The 18,756-nt window shown below is 43.3% G+C and overlaps 1 long non-coding RNA gene across 1 annotated transcript in view; it reads left to right on the top strand.

The window, feature by feature from the left end:
- Positions 1-9,108: 9,108 nt before the first annotated feature.
- Positions 9,109-18,756, top strand: part of LOC310849354 — a 561,267-nt gene continuing 551,619 nt past the window's right edge. Inside the window, exon 1 of the long non-coding RNA XR_014566890.1 lies at positions 9,109-9,182. This is a non-coding gene — a long non-coding RNA (uncharacterized lncRNA). The remainder of the gene's footprint in view (positions 9,183-18,756) is intronic.

Raw genomic sequence — 18,756 nt, 5'->3', positions numbered from 1 at the left:
TAGGTTTGTCATTGCTTTTCTCCCAAGAAGCAGGCATCTTTTAATCTCGTGGCTGCTGTCACCAAAAATGATGTCGACAAAAATAGGGGCATCCTATTCCGTACTCTCCAACATTTCTCTGATGGAAATAGAGATGTCCTCTTCAACATTTCTCCAATGAAAATAGGAATGCCCTATTCCATACCTCGCAACATTTCTCTGATGAAAACAGGAGCGTCCTAAGGAAAAGCAAGACATTCCGGGATCAAATCAGAAACCAGGATGGCTTCTGTAAATTCAGGACTGTCCCTGCAAAACAGGGACACTTGGAGGGTCTTTAAGTTTCATGTGAGGTGGCATTTGAAAAAGTGAAAATGAAACCTTCTTCTTAGAAGTTGTTGAATGATGCTAATCAAAGATGGTTTTGCTGGCATGATTGCTCCGTGTCCGCTTCTCTGGAGCAGCAGAAAACAACCTTTCTCCCTCCTCTATGTGACATCCTTTTATATATTTGAACATGGCTATCATATCACCCCTTAACCTCCTCTTCTCTAAACATGCCCAGCTCCCACAAAGCGGAGACCCACTAAGAAAAACCACAGGCAGAGCGAGCCTGTGGCCGTGGGACTCGGCGGGCGCCAAAAGCCCCCCCAGAAACGAAGAAGGAACCTCGGAAGGGGCTCCGGAACGTGAAAGGGGGAGCGGCGCTGTGAGTTCATCGCTCTTTTCGTGGAAGCAAAGCCGCGCTGCTGCTGCCGATGAGCGCTGACCTTTCTTCTTGAAAACACCGGAATTGGCTGTAACATACCCGTGAGTAAGGGGTACTAAATATTGGACTAAATTTGTGGAATTTGGCTGAAAACGGGAGGCGAGTAACAGGAAGTCCGTCTCCCGATCTTGCTAACTAGATCAAAGCAATGGCTTAGAAGTGTGCTGAAGCGTTCAAAAGGGATCGTAAAAGCAGAACAAAGGTGCATTGATAGACTTTGTATTGAAAAGACAAGAGGGAAATCTTAGTAAAACTTGTGGACTCTATTCTTGGAACTTTCTTCCTATTTTTGAGCTATGCGGAGTTAAAAGGGACAACCCAGTTGTCGGACTGTCAGCGCGTAAAAGAGAACTGTCAAACTGCTAATACTGTTGCTGGAGTTTAAACTGTTACATAGACTGAGATACTAACGCTTAAACATTGTTGCTGGGACCCTTCTTGACACCTTGTGGCCCTTTTTCAAGAAATAGAAAGCCTGGGGAACCTTCCTTTTGGGCTCTGGAATTACAAAGACTTAATATGGGGAATATAGGAACTTCAATGGCGGAAAAGAGTTCTCTCCCTCCTTGAAACTTTGAAACACCCCCCCTAGAGGATTGTGGAGATATAGAGGCCTGGGAACTGTATTTTATTGAGACTTTCTGTGATTTAATTGTTTACACTCTGGATTTGTCTTTCTCATGGAATAAAAGACAATTTGACCTTGAACAGAGGCAGGTGTGGAATGAGCGGCTCAGGGAGAACAAGAGCAGCCAAAGCTAAAGAAAAAGAAAAGAAATCGGTGCAACTTGTTCAAACAACCTTAACTCATCAACGTAGATCATCTGTCCCAACTGTGCTGACAGCACAGGAGGTGGAAGTTGAACAGCCTGCTGCAGAAGACATGGCAACTGGAGGATCTGAAACAGTCCTGAAACAAATTTTGGAACAACTGGCAATTTTAAATCAAAAAGTGGACAATCAATCATCAAAAATTGATCAAGCTACATCCTCTATTAGTAAATTATCTGATCAGGTTTCCCAGCATACCCAGGCAATTGAGAAACTGCAAGGAGCTACGGCTGAAAATTATAAACTAGCTGTGGAAGCCAGTCAAAAAGCAGAACAGGCGAACAAAAAGGTTGATGAGATCAAGGGGGAAGTAAGGCCTCTGAAAAGACAGGTAGGGGAACAACAAGCCTACCTGTCATTGGTTGAACTGAAAAGTAAGGAAAATAATCTCAGGTTAAGGGCCATCCCAGAATTGGAGGTAGGAAATCTAGAGGGATTTTTGACACTTTTGTTCTCCAAATTCTGGGGAATTGAGGAAGACAAGGATTTTAAAATTGTGACGGCTTTTAGACTGGGAAGATCGATAAAGAAAGATAAGTCCAGAGACTGTTTGGTTATTTTGAGATCAAGAGAGGAAAGAGACAAGATACTAGGCCTACATTTTAAAAAATCTTTGGAGATAGAAGGTAAAAAGGTTGAAATTTATAGAGATATACCCAAACATCTTTTGGATCTTAGGACCACCTATATAGACCTGACCAAATTGCTGAGACACAACGCAATCCCTTATAGGTGGGAGTTTCCGCAAGGACTATCATTTACTTACAAAGGAAGGAAAGTAAGAATTAAAACACCTGAGGACCAGCAGAAGTTCCTACACGACCACGAGGAGGACCTCCAGAAAGGAGCTGCAGCTTCTTGGCCACCTCCACCATCGGGACCATCACCAAAACCTACACCATCTGGATCTGGACCAGCACTACCACCTCCGGGATCGGAGGGAAACCTAGACACCCCACTGTAGGACCCACTAATTAAACCAGGATGTCTCTGCAGCTTCTTAGTTGGAATATAAATGGCGGAAATTCTCCGGAAAAAAGAAGAAAAGTATTTCATATTTTGAAAAAAGAACAATTGGACATTATTTGCTTGCAAGAAACTCATGTGACAAGGCTCCACAGAAAAGTGCTAATTAACAAAAGATTAGGCCAAGAATTTATTTCTTCGGACAAAGTCAAGAAAAGAGGAGTGGTGATATATGCAAAGGAGAGCCTGTCACCGAAATTTTTATTTAAAGATGAACATGGCAGAATTTTCGCGATTGAAATCCAGACACAAGGAGAAAAAATTTTGATATTAGGAATATATGCCCCAAATGAAGGAAAATCGGAATTCTTCAGGAAGCTGCACGAGATTATGCTGGACTATTTAGACTATAACAACATCATTATGTTGGGCGATATGAATGGGGTTGTGTCTGTAAATATGGATAAGTCGCAAAGTGCTAACATAACGAAAGATGGCAGACTACCTAAAACTTTCTTTGAAATGACTGACAATATGGACTTAATTGACATATGGAGGGTTAAGAACCCCCTAGGAAAAGAAGGAACTTTCTTTTCTGAAGCTCATCTGACATGGACACGAATCGACCAAATATGGGTAACTAGAGGACTGGCACCCAAGACTAGAAAGGTGGAAATCTGCCCAAAAACCTGCTCCGACCATAATGCCCTGAAAGTGGAACCGAGACTAAACACAACCGGATCCTTTAGATGGAAAATGAATGACACCTTACTAAGGGATGAGAAGATTGTTAAGAAGGCCCAAAAAACTTTAAAGGACTATTTTGAGATAAACTTAAATACCACTGTGGAAAAAAGAACAATCTGGGACGCAAGTAAAGCAGTTATGAGAGGGTTTCTAATACAACAAAACACGATTAAGAAAAAGCTCTGGAATGAAAAGAAGGAGAAGATATTGGAAAAAATAAGAGATGGAGAGAAAAAATTAAGATCTAGGCCCAAGTCGAAGGAAGTGCTGAGAGAAGTGAAATTTTTCCAAGCACAATATTTGAAATTGATAAATCAAGAGGTGGAATGGAAAATTAAACAAATGAAACAAAGATCTTTTGAATCAGCAAACAAGTGTGGGAAACTGCTAGCATGGCAGTTGAAAAAGAGACAAAAACTTAATACAGTTACAAATCTAGAGATTGAAGGGAGAATGGTTCAGAAACCCGAGGAAATTAGAAAGTGCTTCCAGAGATATTTCAAAGAACTTTATTTACAAGGGCCGCAGAAAGATTCAGAGGTGGATCAATTCCTTAAAACTAATGGATTACAAAAAATACCTCAGGAAATGAGAACAACCCTGAATAGTAATATCACACAGCAAGAAATTGAAAGTGCCATTCAGAACCTTCAATTAGGCAAATCTCCAGGCCCCGATGGACTTACCTCCAAATATTACAAGGTTTTGAAAGACTATTTGATACAACCTCTGTTGGAGGTCTGCAACCAGATTATGGAGGGGAGGAAGGCACCGGAAACGTGGAAAGAAGCTTTCATCACATTGATACCTAAACTAGAAACTGAAAAGACCCAGCTTAAGAACTACCGCCCCATCTCACTCCTAAATGTGGACTATAAAATTTTTGCGGATATTTTGGCAAGTAGGTTTAAAAAGGTACTTAATGATGTGATACATAAGGACCAGGCCGGCTTTCTCCCCGGTAGGCATTTGTTTGATAACACAAGAAACATTATTGACATTTTGGAACTTCTACAAACAAATCTTAACACTAGAGTGGTTTTAATCTTTATTGATGCGGAGAAAGCCTTTGACAATATCTCTTGGATGTTTATGAAGAAAAATTTGGAAGGGATGGGAGTGGGGCGGGGGTTTGAAAATGGAATAGAAGCAATATATTCAGAACAAAAAGCTAAATTGATAGTAAACAATGTGGTGACAGAGGAGTTTAAAATTGAAAAAGGGACATGGCAGGGGTGCCCCCTATCCCCCCTACTGTTTATTTCAGTTCTGGAGGTGCTATTGAACATGATTAGAAAGGACCGGTTGGTACAAGGAATTGAGGTCGGAGTGAAACAATATAAATTGAAAGCATTTGCAGATGACTTGGTATTAACATTACAGGAGCCAGTCTCTAGTACTAAAAGATTGTTGGAACTAATTTCTGACTTTGGTCGGGTGGCGGGATTTAAGCTGAACAAGCAAAAAACTAAGGTTCTAGCAAAAAATTTGACAACTACAGAAACAGATGAGTTCCTGAAAGAAACAGAACTAAATGTGGTTAAAAAAGTAAAATACCTAGGGGTGTATCTGACCTCCAAAAATTTGAATTTGTTTTAAGATAATTACGAGAAATGTTGGTCAGAAATCAAAAGAGATTTGGAAACATGGTCAAGACTGAAACTTTCCTTGTTGGGCCGAATAGCAGCTATAAAGATGAATGTACTGCCGAAAATGTTATTTTTGTTTCAGGCCCTACAGATCGTGGACAAGGTGGAATGTTTTGGAAAGTGGCAGAAGGATATTTCTAAGTTTGTTTGGCAGGGCAAAAAGCCCCGAATAAAGTTTAAAATATTAACTGATGCGAAAGAAAGAGGGGGATTTGCCCTGCCAGACTTGAGGTTATATTATGAATCTGCAGCCTTCTGCTGGTTGAAAGATTGGATCTTATTGGAGAACACTGATGTCCTAGATCTGGAAGGGTTTGACAATGCTTTTGGGTGGCATGCATATTTGTGGTATGACAAGGTTAAAGTGCACATGTTTAAAAACCACATTGTCAGAAGAGCAATTTTGATGGTCTGGACAAAATATAAAGACTTATTGGAGAGTAAGACTCCGAGGTGGCTCTCACCGGTGGAGGCCAAGGCACGTAAGAGACTTAACATGGAGGCCCACTGGCCTAAATATTGGGAAATAATTGAAAAAATTGGAGACAATTAGAGGCTGCAGAGCTTGGAAAAACTAAAAAACAAGGTGCGAGATTGGTTGCACTATGCACAAATTCAGGAGGTTTTTAAAGTGGACAAGAAGGTTGGATTCCAGGTGGAAAAATCGAAACTAGAGACAGAACTGTTAGAGCCAAAAAATAAACTACTTTCGAGAATGTATAACTTGCTGCTTAAATGGAATACTCAGGATGAGACAGTCAAATCCGCCATGATAAAATGGGCGCAGGATTTGGGGCATAACATTATGTTTGAAGACTGGGAAAGGTTATGGAACACCGGAATGAAATTTACAGCATGTAGTGCCTTGAAGGAAAACATTATGAAAATGGTATACCGGTGGTACATGACCCCAGTCAAGCTTGCTAAGATATATCACCTGTCTGACAATAAATGTTGGAAATGTAAAGAGGCGGAAGGGACATTCTTTCACCTCTGGTGGACTTGCCCGAAAGTGAAGGCCTTTTGGGAGATGATTCATAATGAACTAAAAAAGGTACTTAGATTTACCTTACCTAAGAAACCGGAGGCCTTTCTTCTGGGCATGGTGGACCAGAGAGTGTTTAAGAAAGATAGAACTTTTTTTATGTATGCCACTACAGCAGCAAGGATCCTGATTGCAAAGCATTGGAAGACACAAGATCTACCCACGCTGGAGGAATGGCACACGCAGTTGATGGACTATATGGAACTGGCCGAAATGACTGGCAGAATCCGAGACTTGGGAGAAGAAACAATTGGGGAGGACTGGAAAAAATTTAAGGACTATTTGAAAAAACATTATAAGCTGTACGAATGTTAAAAAATGCACTCTCTAGGAAACTCTAGCTTCAGCAATTGTAAATTAATGAAATGGAAATTAAGGCACAAGAAGTCAGAGGTAGAATAATGAAATAACTTTATTGTGTTTAAACGAAAATGTATAAGATTTGGGTTACAACATCTTTGAAATTAGGTAACATGATAAAATGAAGGATACAATAAGTATTGAAACAAGTTAACAAATTGCTGATGTTCTGTATCACAGAGAATGCAGGGTTTGGAGGATGCGGGGAAGTCCACTAGACTTGCTGGAAAAAAAGAACATGGAAATTTGTAACTTTTTTTATTTTATTTCTTATATCTGTCTTCTATTCTTTTTTTCTGTATTTCATAAACTTAATAAAAATGTTATTTAAAAAAATGATTATTGTTTTTTTAATTTTAAAAAATTATTTTGTTTTTCAAATTAAAGTTTTCAAATACATACCCAACATACTACATAAAAATACAATTCCAAAGAATCTCCTGAACCTCCCTCCTCCCCTTTGTGGGTCCAATTGTTAGTCATTTTCCCCTGCATCTCTTATAATAATCCAAACATTTTACCTCTCCATTATATCCATTAAACTACAAGTGTTATTCCAATCCTACTAACTATTTTAACTATTAACTATTTTAACTGTTTACAATGGTTTTTAAGCTAAATTATAAATTTCCCCCATTCCTTATTAAAATTTTGGTCTTCCTGATTTCTGATTCTTCCAGTCATTTTTGCAGTTTTGGCATAATCCATCAACTTAATCTGCCATTCTTCTCTGGTTGTCCCACCCCTATCACTGGCATGATTTAGGCCCGGTTCCAGTAAACTTTCCCCTGCAGCCAGCTCTTGTTCAGCTTCTGCTTGCAGCACAAGATGCTTTGAAAACGCTTTGCTGCCTTGCTTCCTCTCCCGGAGGGTGAATGAAGTGACTGCAAAAAATGCACATTGTGTTTGAGGGAGAGCTATTTACGACCGCGTGGGCTGTAAAAACGCAAAAGGCAGTGACAAAGTGCCGGCTGCGTACGCGCAGAATGCCGCTGTCGATGTGGCGTGTAATGGGGCTGTAACTTAATTTACTACAGGGCCTGCATATTGCTGCAGGATACATCATCCCTCTCAGCACTCTGCTCCGTGCGGTAGATAGATGTGATTGTGGCTCATAGATTAAGCAGAGGCATGTATTATTACTAAGGCTGTTGCAGAGCTAGAAAGCCTTTCCCTGCCCAAGGTGTAATCGCCAGAAAACATACTCTGCTCAGCGAAAAGCCAGGATAATGCAATATTAAAGCAAGAACAATATGAGCTGTCAAAGTCGATGGGTAAGTCTGCATTCCTTGCGCTCCTCAGAGTGGCCTATAGATTTCCTCTTTTTCGTTGTTGTTTAAGTTGCAGAGATGATTCAGATAAAAGGCTAATTTGATCAGGCCTACCCTTTAAAAATGGATTTTCTTTCCCTTGGCCCTGTTACCCTGAAGAGAAGGCTGAACCTGTTGCAAAGCATACATACAAAACACTGGACTGTGAGTCAGTTAAAATGGTTGAAAGCTCTGATTCCCCACCCGCTTGGCAGGAAGGCAAGGGACTCAAACCCACAGGGTCACAGGCTAGTGAGAATACCACCAAGTCCTCACCTGTTTAAAATGCCACAGTTCAACCCAAGCAGATGGAAACTAATTTTGGTTACCCTAGTGCCTCTGAGTATATCCAGAGTGAGTTCCCCAAAGCTCCCTTGCAGCTTACATTCATTTAAGTGTGCTGTACTCAGGGGATTTTCCAAATCCTCCAACATTTCTCCGATGAAAATAAGAACGCCCTATTTAATAATAATAATAATACTCCACCCATCTGACTGGGTTGCCTGCCCCAGCCACTCTGGGCTGCTTCCAACATATGTAAAAAACATATTGAAACATTATATATTAAAAAAAAACTGTACAGGGCTGCCTTCAGAGAGAGCCAGTGTGGTGTAGTGGTTAAGAGTGGTGGACTCGTAATCTGGTGAACCGGGTTCGATTCCCCGCTCCTCCACATGCAGCTGCTGGGTAACCTTGGGCTAGTCACACTTCTTTGAAGTCTCTCAGCCCCACTCACCTCACAGAGTGTTTGTTGTGGGGGAGGAAGGGAAAGGAGAATGTTAGCCACTTTGAGACTCCTCAGGGTAGTGATAAAGCGGGATATCAAATCCAAAGTCGTCGTCGTCGTCGTCGTCTTCTTCTTCTTCTTCTTCTTCTTCTTCTTCTTCTTCTTCAGATGTCTTCTAAAGGTTGTATAGTTACTTATCTCCCTGGCTCATACCCTCCAACATTTCTCCGATGAAAATAGAGACATCCTAAGGAAAAGTAGGACATTCCGGGATCAAATCAGAAACTGGGATGGCTTCTGTAAATCAGTCCCTGGAAAGTAGGGACACTTGGAGGGTCTGAGTTTCCAAGTGGCTTGTGCCTTTGCAAAACTAGGAGTTGGAGGCGGGTCTCACCTCACTGCAATATTCCTAGCAATCTTACCCTCACCTTGTCTAGATCAAAGGACTAACTTTGCTTCCCACTTTGGTCACACCATCCCAAAAACTGAAAACCGAAATCCAAGAGAGGAGCATATACAGTACAACTCTCAACAATTGTTTATGCCTCCTTTTGAACCTTTTTCCTTCTGCTATCATATCAATTTGACTCTGGCATGTCTAGTCCACCAAGGGTGAAGAACTTGTAGCCTTCCAGGTGTGGTTGGCTGTCAACTCCTATCAGGCCCAGCAGTCAGAGATGGCGCAAGTTAGTTCCAACAACATTTGGAGGGGCAGTACAGTGGTACCTCGGGTTACATACACTTCAGGTTACATATGCTTCAGGTTACAGACTCCGCTAACCCAGAAATAGTACCTTGGGTTAAGAAATTTGCTTCAGGATGAGAACAGAAATCGTGCTCCAGAGGCGCAGCAGCAGCAGCAGGAGGAGGCCCCATTAGCTAAAGTGGTGCTTCAGGTTAAGAACAGTTTCAGGTTAAGAACGGACCTCCAGAACAAATTAAATACTTAACCCGAGGTACCACTGTAGTTCTTCACTCTGGGGGTAGCCCCTTCATCTTCATCATCCTTAGTTGCAACAATACCTAAACAAGAGCAGGAATTTTCTTGAATTCTTGAATTCTCTTCTGGGAAACCTTGTGCTAAGTGGGAGCAGGGCCAGGGCAAAAGTGGGTGAAGCAATCGGTGTGCATCTTGCCTTGGTGCAGTAAGTTAGTTTCTGCACACATTTCAATCTATCCTTCATGTAGGCAAGCAAGAGGAGTTCAAGGACACATTCCACCCAGGGAAAAGCACTCTGGGTACAGACTGTTGACATTCCCATTCCACCTTAAGGAGCAGACGTGTGGAATTGTTGCATGTCACATGTCTGTTTACATTCCAGCACAGTATGCTGGGAACTTCCGTTGCGTATAGTTTTTGCTTTTAGCTGTTCTCTCTGAGACAACATGGGAGAGAGACAACATGCTTCTTTGTCCTGATTTATGATTAATAAATCTGTAGTTGTAGTATGCTGCCACAAGCCTCACGCCTTGTGATGGCCTGGGAATCCGATTCAGAGGCTGAACCGGAGGAATCCCAGCCTGCACAGGAGTCCCTGCCTCCAGGGCCGGCTGAGCTGGGGCAGGGCCTTGATTCGGAAGTGCCTACACCTGTGCTGGATCCTCAGGAGCAGGCACCAGGTGAATCCACTCGGGCTCTGGAGGTGGTTGAGGACTCAGTGCCTACAGGTGAGTCTCCCCCTGGGTCCAGTAACCCTTCAGCCTCTCCTGAACTGCAGAGGCTCAGGGCAGAGAAGCGAAGGGAACTGGTTTCTCCCAGGAGGAGTGCTCGCCTTAAGGCCAGGAGAGGCGGGTCTCCTGGGGGCCGGGGCCGCCCCTGGCCTCAGAGAAGATAAAGGCCAGTCAGCCCGGTCCCAGGTTGCGGGAGCAACGTCGTCGTAGAGCTGTTTTGGCCAACATCCAGCCCTGTTTCCCCAGAGTTCCTGTCCTTGCCTGGCTTCTCGCTGTAGACCCCGCTTCGCCCATGGAGGACTGTCTGCTGACCCTCAACTCAGGTCCTGGACCTCGCCCCACGGTAACCTCCCCCCTGGACCAGCACACGCCTATTCTGTGTGTGCAGTTCATTCTGATGATAGTGTGCCCGGGCTTTGAAGCCCGGGTTGCTGATTTACATCGGAGCTGAGGCGATGGTCTTCACATCGGGACAGCTGGAAGGGAGTGGCCCAGCTGGGGCTTGCCAGCTGGCCTCCTGGCCCTCTGCATGCTGAAACAGACCAGGGCCATTGAGGGATGTGGCCTGGCGTGCATCCCAAAAGTCTGCCTTGGAGGACCACCTTTGGCTCCCGGGCCTGAGTATCCCCACCTCTGCCCTAAGGACATGCACATGCATCTTCTTCACTTTGTCCCTTGTAAATCATGAAGGCATAAAAGGTCAGTGGCCCATCGAGTCCAGCATCCTGTTCTCACAGTAGCGAACCAGGTAAAACCACAAGCAGGAATGGAGCAGAAGAACACTAGCACCTCCTGTGGTTTCCAGTAATCTATATTCAGAAACATTACTGCCTCTGACCATGGAAATAGAATATTATGGCTAGTAGACATTGATGGCCCTCTCCTCCATTGATTTGTCCAATCCTATTTTAAAGCTTTTAATGAGGGTGAAAGAGGAGACCACAAAATATGGTCTGAAGCTCAACAGCAAAAAAACGAAGATCATGCCCACCGGGCTCATCGCATCCTGGCAAATAGAAGGGGAAGAAATGGAGGCAGTGAGAGATTTTACTTTCTTGGGTTCCGTGATCACTGCAGATGGTGACAGCAGTCACGAAATTAAAAGACGCCTGCTTCGTGGGAGAAAAGCAATGACAAACCTAGACAGCATCTTAAAAAGCAGAGACATCACCTTGCCAACAAAGGTCCGTATAGTTAAAGCTATGGTTTTCCCATTAGTGATGTATGGAAGTGAGAGCTGGACCATAAAGAAGGCTGATCGCCAAAGAATGGATGCTTTTGAATTCTGGTGCTGGAGGAGACTCTTGAGAGTCCCATGGACTGCAAGAAGATCAAACCTATCCATTCTGAAGGAAATCAGCCCTGAGTGCTCACTGGAAGGACAGATCCTGAAGCTGAGGCTCCAATACTTTGGCCACCTCATGAGAAGAGAAGACTCCCTGGAAAAGACCCTGATGCTGGGAAAGATTGAGGGCACAAGGAGAAGGGGACGACAGAGGACAAGATGGACAGTGTTCTCAATGTTGGTTTCTGCTTCCTTCACTGAGCAGCGAAGTGCTTGTCACAAGACAATGTTTACATTCCGCAGTCAAGTGCTGTTGGGTTTTCTCACGGGAAAGGAGACTGGATGTGACGTACACTGGTTTCCTGTTTTTCACTGTTCTTTGCAGTTCAGTGTGATTCTCTCCGTGCTTTAGAGGAGAGAGGATGCCTTTCTCTGCTCCGGCAGAGGGAAAATGTTTTTCTGTAAATTACCAGCTTTGAAGTGTAAATAAAGTAATATAGAGCATGTTGGCACGTACTTTTCATCATTCCGCTGTGCACTGGACACTGCTTATCTCCAACATTTGGTTATGGGCCCAGAAAAACGCAGTGTTTTGAGAATGGACTCCAGAAGTCGGGCTCCTGGCAAAGGAACAAAGGAGCAAAGAATTGGAGTGCCGGCAAAGGATCGGAATGCAGAGGGCCGGATCGGACGATATCTCTGCGCGTCAAGATGATTTGATGAGGTATGTGCTACAGCTCCGGGCAGCCTGCCAGCTTCTAATTAATGGCTTTATGGCTGGACTTTGAACTTTTATAGCCGGTTTTGCCGTGGCACAGGCAAAAGGCTAGAAGGATAAATTTTTCCTATGCTGGGGGAAATCGAAAGTAAAGCAGCTGCAGCAGTGTCGCAGCATGAATTTAAGACAGCAGAGAGAACTTTCACTTTTGAACTTGCTTTTGGAATGCGGTTTGAAGCAGCTGCAGATAAGCAAAGCAGTTAAGCAGAAAGGCACAGGCTCACAGGCAGAAGCTGGAAATCGAAAGTACTTTTGAATTTGCTTTTGGATTGAAGCAGCTGTACACAGACACAGCTTGTATGAAGCAGCCTGATTTAAAGCAGCAAAGATGACGCAGAAGGCTAATGCCAAAGTCATGATGGCTAGCTGCAGAAGGCTGGATGAGGCAAGTGGGGAATTTGATGCCAATCAGCCAAATGCTCAACTCACAGTAGCCAGTGATACTGCCATGATTCTGAATGGAGCAGACCGCCAGGGTGATAGCTGCATGGGCAAGGGGGAGTCTTCACAGACGTCATCCCAGAGTGCAGTGGAACCACCAGATGGCGCCAAAGCTTTGAAGGCAGTGAAATGCTACTCGTGTGGACGTCTAGGCCATATGAAGAGGGAATGCAGATATCCCAGGGCCAAGACAGAGCAGCGCAGCGAAAGCTCATCGCGTGGAAAAGGCCGAGGCAAAGGCAAAGGTCCGGTGTCTAGGACAACGCAGCACAAGGCAATGGTCTCACGCTTCACTCCAAAGGTTGCAGAGGTCCAGAAGACGTCTAGATCTTTCTTCGTTGTTGATTCGGCTGCAACGCACCACATGTGCAATGATAAGCGACTGTTCGTGTCTTTTACACCGCAGGAAGGTGCGATTCACCAGGCGGATGACCACACAATCCCCAGTAAAGGCTACGGAACTGTTGTTCTTCACAGTTTGGACTTATCGATACAGGATGTGCTTTATGTGCCAGATGCTAAGCATAATCTGCTCAGCGTTGGACAGCTGAATGAGCGGAAAATTGACGTTTCCTTTAAGAACAAAAGGTGCATCATCACAAAGAAAAATGATTATGTATTGCATGCAGAATATGTTGATCGTTTGTATGTTTTGTATTTTGATGATGTTGTGCAGGATGACACTTGTTGCATTGCAGGTTCTAACAAAAGTTTGCATGCAGAATGTATTCACGATTTTCATCGAAAATTTGGTCATTTGCATTTTGAGGCAGTATCTAAAATGCCTGCCTTGGTTGAAGGTATGACTATTAAACCCTGCAGGTACCACATGAAGTGCAAGGCATGCGCAGCAAACAAAGTGAAAATGGCTGCGAAAGGTAAGGTGTCTAGTAGGCAAGCTACAGAACCATACCAGGTTGTTCATGCTGATTTGGTTGGACCACTAGCGCCCTCTTTGGGTGGAAACAGGTACTTCATGGTTCTCATTGATGCATTTTCCAGGTATATTTATGTGTACAATCTCAAGCAGAAATCAGAGGCTTTTCCAAGGTTCAAGGAATTCTGTGCTTGGTTGGAAAATGTGCATGGTAAGAAGGTAAAGACTCTTTTCAGTGATCGCGGGGGAGAATTCACTTCTCAGCAGTTTGAAGCTTATCTGACTGAGAAAGGAATTCAACATGATTTGTCTAGTCCTCGCTCGCCATGGCAGAATGGACTTGCGGAACGGGCAAATCAGACATTGCTTCAAGGGTTAAAAACCTTGCTGCATGATGCCAATCTTCCAGAGAGTTATTGGGCCGAAGCTCTCTCATGTTTCACTTACAGTTATAATCGCAGGTTATCTTCAGCGATTGGTTGTACCCCCTATGAGAAGATGTTTGGCAAGAAGCCATACATCAAACACATGAAAATTTTTGGTTCTGACATGTGGGTTCACTCACCACAAAACTCCAAGTTAGACAAGCGTGGATTGCATGGTATCTTTCTAGGTTATCAGAAAGGGTCTTACAGAATAATGATGACTGACTCTAAGGAAATTAAGCTCACAAGAAGTGTTGAGTACAATGCCAAGTGGGGGGAGAATGTGGGAATTTTCCAATGTTATCCTGATGACAGTGATGAGACTGAGGATAGTCAAAAGCAACCGCAACAACCCACACCCACTGATGAAGGTTCTGATTCTGAGTCTGAAACTGAATCGGGTGATTCAGAGGATTTCAAGAGTGCGAAAGCCTCTATGCGACCCTCTGAAAGCTCTGATCAAGAATTAGAGGAACCATTGTTCACAATAGGTCACTTTTCTCCTAAGAAGGAAGAGGAGAGTGTTGAAGACTTAAGCCTAATTCGCAGGTCACAGAGAGCAACAAAAGGCAGACCTCCAAAGAGATTTGCTGATGAGTTTGCTAAGATAGCAGTAACAGCTGTTAAAAGCTCCAAGAAGGTATTTGAACCTTCAAGTTTCCAAGAAATCCAGGATTTGGATTCAAAGGAAGCTGAGCCATGGTTAAATGCCATGAAGGCTGAGCTTGATTCCTTGGAAAGGAACAAAACATGGGACCTTGTTCCAGTAGTTCCAGGAATGAAACTGCTTGGAAGCAAATGGGTCTTCAAAGCGAAGACAGATCAAAATGGCAAGATAGTCAGACACAAAGCCAGATTGGTAGCCAGAGGTTTTGCACAGGTACCAGGTGAAGACTATCACGAGACCTACTCACCCACCGTGAGGTATGAGAGCATTAGGCTTATGCTCAAGCTAGCTGCAGAAGAGAATCTACACATTAGTCACCATGATGTGAATACAGCTTTTCTGTACGGATCTCTAGATGAATCACTTTATATGCTTCCACCTGATGGCGTACAGGTAAAACAGGGATTTGTTTGTGCTCTGAAGAAGTCCCTTTATGGTCTCAAACAAAGTGCACGGTGTTGGCACACAAAACTCACTGAAGTATTGTTTTCTCTAGGTTTTAAGCAAGGGAAAGCTGATCCATGCGTATTTGTCAAAGAGGAGGGGCAAAAGAAACTGTATTGTTTGTTTTATGTTGATGATCTTTTATTCTTTTGGGAAGATGTCACAATGTACAATAATGCCCTAGCTCAATTGAAAGAGCACTTTGACATGAAAGATCTTGGTGAGGTAAACAACTACCTATCTCTGGAAATAGAGAGAGATCAAGATGGTAACATTCTAGTACACCAGTCACGGAAAATTGCTGATGTGTTAAGCAAACTAAACCTGATGGATGCTAACCCTGTAGACACACCGATGACAACAGGTTATCAGGTAGATGACACTGAAGAAGCATTTTCTGATACTACACTGTACAGAAGTGTGCTAGGCAAGCTAAACTTCATTGCCAGATGTTCAAGACCTGACATTGCTGTTAGCTGTAATTTGCTAAGCAGACAAGTCAACAATCCTACTGTTAAGGATTGGAAAGCTCTGAAACGCATAGCGCGGTATTTGAAAGGCACTATGCATTACAGACTGAGATTTAACAATCAGAAGTCTGGTGGTCTTGAGATATTTGCAGATGCAAGTTTTGGAAGTGACACTACAGACAGGAAAAGTACGTCTGGAGTTTGCTATAAGTACAATCAGGGTCTATTTGATTGGTCATGCAAGAAGCAAACAACAGTTAGCTTAAGTACTTGTGAAGCTGAACTGAATGCACTGTCTTATTCACTTAAGGATTGTGAATGGTTGTTACAATTGTGCAAAGACATAAAAATTCCTGTCAAATGTCCAATCCAGGTTTACCAGGACAACAAAGCATGTTTGGCTTTGCTGAATTCTGAAGGTTGTAAGCAAAGCACGAAGCACTTGCAATTGAAGTTGCAACATGCTAGGGAACGTATTCAAAAGGGACTCGTAACGGTGTCCTATATGCCAGGTAATGAAATTCCTGCTGATGTATTGTCCAAGATTGTATCAAGGGATCAACACTGTACCTATGTGCAGAAGTTGGGTTTGTACTGATATTGTACGAACACGCTGCCCAGTGATGTTCACAGAAAGGGGGAGGATGTTGGTTTCTGCTTCCTTCACTGAGCAGCGAAGTGCTTGTCACAAGACAATGTTTACATTCCGCAGTCAAGTGCTGTTGGGTTTTCTCACGGGAAAGGAGACTGGATGTGACGTACACTGGTTTCCTGTTTTTCACTGTTCTTTGCAGTTCAGTGTGATTCTCTCCGTGCTTTAGAGGAGAGAGGATGCCTTTCTCTGCTCCGGCAGAGGGAAAATGTTTTTCTGTAAATTACCAGCTTTGAAGTGTAAATAAAGTAATATAGAGCATGTTGGCACGTACTTTTCATCATTCCGCTGTGCACTGGACACTGCTTATCTCCAACACTCAAAGCTACCAACATGAGTTTGACCAAACTGCAGGAGGCAGTGGAAGACAGGAGTGCCTGGCATGCTCTGGTCCATGGGGTCACAAAGAGTCAGACATGACTAAACAACAACAACAGCAAATTTTAAAGCTATCGAAGTTGTCTGGCTGTCACTGCCTCCTGTGGGAGCAAGTTGCATAGTTCTCTCTGACACACACACACAAACAAACAAACAAACAAACAAACAAACAAACACACAATTGTCCTCCTCCTTACCCAAAACCTAAATTTAAACCAGGGTTTCCCAAAGTTGGTTCTCCAGATGTCTTCGGACTACAACTCCCATCATCCCTAGCTAGCAGGACCAGTGGTCAGGGATAATGGGAACTGTCGTTCAAAAACAACTCGAGATCCAACTTTGGGAAATCCTGGTTTGAACTATAAGCTCTTTGCCTCTTGAAGCAGGAATAGTGATGGAGTTATAAATAATAACCTTAATTATTTATGAAGAGCCTCTCACACTTTTATAGCCATATTTTTTAAAAATGACCACATCAGAGTTGGGGAGCCTTTATATTTGGAGAAACTAAACAAAAATTGCCTTGGCTTATTTCCTGTTTCTTTATACATTCCTGCCTGGGAGACGAGCCAGTTTGATGCAATAGAGTTGATGACAATCGACATTTGCTGGTGTAGGCACATTGAAACGGGAAACCTCCAGGCAGCAACAGGACTCTTGCCCATTGTTGCTTGCTAATCTGGAAAGTGTCGTTTAATAGACTCTCATCCTTTATTTTATTTTTTTATTTTTTCACTATATGGCTTAATAATAAATGCAAGCTAAGACCCACTGCCAACGGTGCTCAATTACTCTGCCAAAACCCCTTGGAGAAGAGAGGAAAGATGTATTGAAAACTGGGACCAGATTTGCTTGTTTGCAGACTCAGTGGCTATTGAGAAATGCTGGTTCAGGGCCAGGACTATGAACAACCAATTTGTCCGCAGACATGAGCAGATGAAATGCCTCCCAGCCCAAGGCAATCTTCTCAAACCTGATGCCCTTCAGCTGTTGCTAGACTTCAGCTCCCATCACTCCTGGCATTTGGCCATGCTGGCTGGGGCCGATGGGATGTGGAGTCCATCAACATTTGGGTTACACCAGTTTGGGGGAAGGGTGACCTAAGGCTTTGCTAGGCATTGCTTACCTTCTAAGTGCACCTTCCTTCTTCTTCTTCTTCTTATTATTATTATTATTATTATTATATTTATTTATTTCTACCCCGCCTGGCCTTCCCGGTTCAGAAAACCAGACTCAGGGTGGCTAACAACAAATTTAAAACGCTTAATTGATGCAACAAAAAACAGCATAAAATACAGTATAAAACATGGATAACAATAAATTCTGAATTCACCAGGGCTAGCTGGCTAAATTAGCCTATTTGGGCCAGTGAGGAGACCAGGGGGGAATTAGCTGTGGGATCCCAGAGCGGGTAAACTTCATAAAAAGAGGAGGTGGAGGGAAGGAAGGGGAATAAAAACAAGAACAGCCCAATAATCCCTCTTCCCCAACACATTTTTAAAGGACATAGACTGACAATCAGCCAAAGGTCTGGTTAAAGAAGTTTTTCCCAGTACGTTTCTGAGCACAATTCAAAGTGTTGGTGCTGACCTTTAAAGCCCTAAACGGCCTCGGTCCAGTATACCTGAAGGAGCGTCTCCACCCCCATCATTCTGCCCGGATGCTGAGGTCCAGCGCCGAGGGCCTTCTGACGGTTCCCTCATTGCGAGAAGCAAAGCTACAGGGAACCAGGCAGAGGGCCTTCTCAGTAGTGGCACCCACCCTGTGGAACGCCCTTCCAGCAGATGTCAAAGTGATAAACAACTACCTGACATTCAGAAGACATCTTAAGGCAGCCCTGTTCAGGGAAGTTTTTAACGTGTGATATTTTACTGTATTTTTGGTTTCTATGGAAGCCACCCAGAGTGGCTGGGGAGGCCCAGCCAGATGGGCGGGATATAAATAATAAATTATTATTATTATTATTATTATGATTATTATTATTATTATTATTATTATTATTTCCTGGTGCCTAAATGTGTTTAATGAAGACGACACCTGAACCTTCCTGGGGAGAGCATTCCACAAACAGGGAGCCACTGCATAAAAGGCCCATTCTCGTGTTTTATATATTTATTGAATTTATATTCCATCCTATACACAGAGGTCTCAGGGCGGCTCACAGAACAAAATCAAAATATAAAACCACATAATATATAAAAACAACAACCCGGTAGCCCTGCCACAAAAAAACCTCATTTTAAAAGGGCATAGGATGTCAATCAAGTCAAGCAAAGGCCTGGTTA

The sequence above is a fragment of the Podarcis gaigeae genome, assembly GCF_964106915.1.
Source record: "Podarcis gaigeae genome assembly, chromosome: 7".
Lineage (NCBI taxonomy): Eukaryota > Metazoa > Chordata > Lepidosauria > Squamata > Lacertidae > Podarcis > Podarcis gaigeae.
This window is presented reverse-complemented; position numbering and strand designations above follow the sequence as displayed.